We start from the raw sequence: 810 nt of genomic DNA, 5'->3' as shown, positions 1-810 counted from the left end.
AGAACCAGCCTCCAACCCCCCCTCTCTGCTTCGATGTCACAGCACCGAGGGCCGCCGTGAGCGTTGCGATGTAGCTCCTCGAGCCGCTGACGAGTGCTGCATCGGAGCACGGGTATCGGCCGGCGAGTGCTGCATGGAAGCAAGGGAGTTGCTTCATCGCAGCACCGGTGGTCCGCTGGGCTCCATCGAAGCAAGGGAGTTGATTCATCACAGCACAGTGGTCCGGTGATGCTCCATGACTTCCCCGCATAGTGCTTCGTGACGGAGCACAACCGTGCTTCCCCGCATAGTGTACTTGTGCTTCCTGCGTAGTGCACATGTGCTTCTCCGCTTGGCACGTATGTGCTTCATGGCGAAGCACAAATATACTTCCGTATCACTGCATGCCTATATTGTACGCTCCAATTGCATACTATGAAAAACACAAATTGAAATAATCATGAAAATGAAGGAAGAAAAACAAAAAAACGAAAAAAAAAGAGTTCATGTGCGTGGCGCCAAAGTTTGGCTGGTGGCATTGGAGCGCTCCTTCGTTCCTCCGCGGATGCCTTTTGAGCACAGTTACCTCCTATTTAGTGACCTGAGCGGGGGAGAGTGCACAAACGCGCACCCCTCCCTCCTCCCGCGTAGGAATTGGGCCGGCCCATGTGCAGGCGCGTTGCGTCCCTGTTTTTTTTCTTTCATTTTTTTCCTTTTATTGCTTGCAAATATTTCAAAATTTCAAACAAAAATTCTCATTTCAGAAAATATTTAAGAATTTGAAAAATACTCTTGAAAAAACCGAAAGAAAAACAAAGAAAAAAAATGAAA

Source organism: Triticum aestivum, chromosome 3D (assembly GCF_018294505.1).
Source record: "Triticum aestivum cultivar Chinese Spring chromosome 3D, IWGSC CS RefSeq v2.1, whole genome shotgun sequence".
NCBI lineage: Eukaryota > Viridiplantae > Streptophyta > Magnoliopsida > Poales > Poaceae > Triticum > Triticum aestivum.
This window is presented reverse-complemented; position numbering follows the sequence as displayed.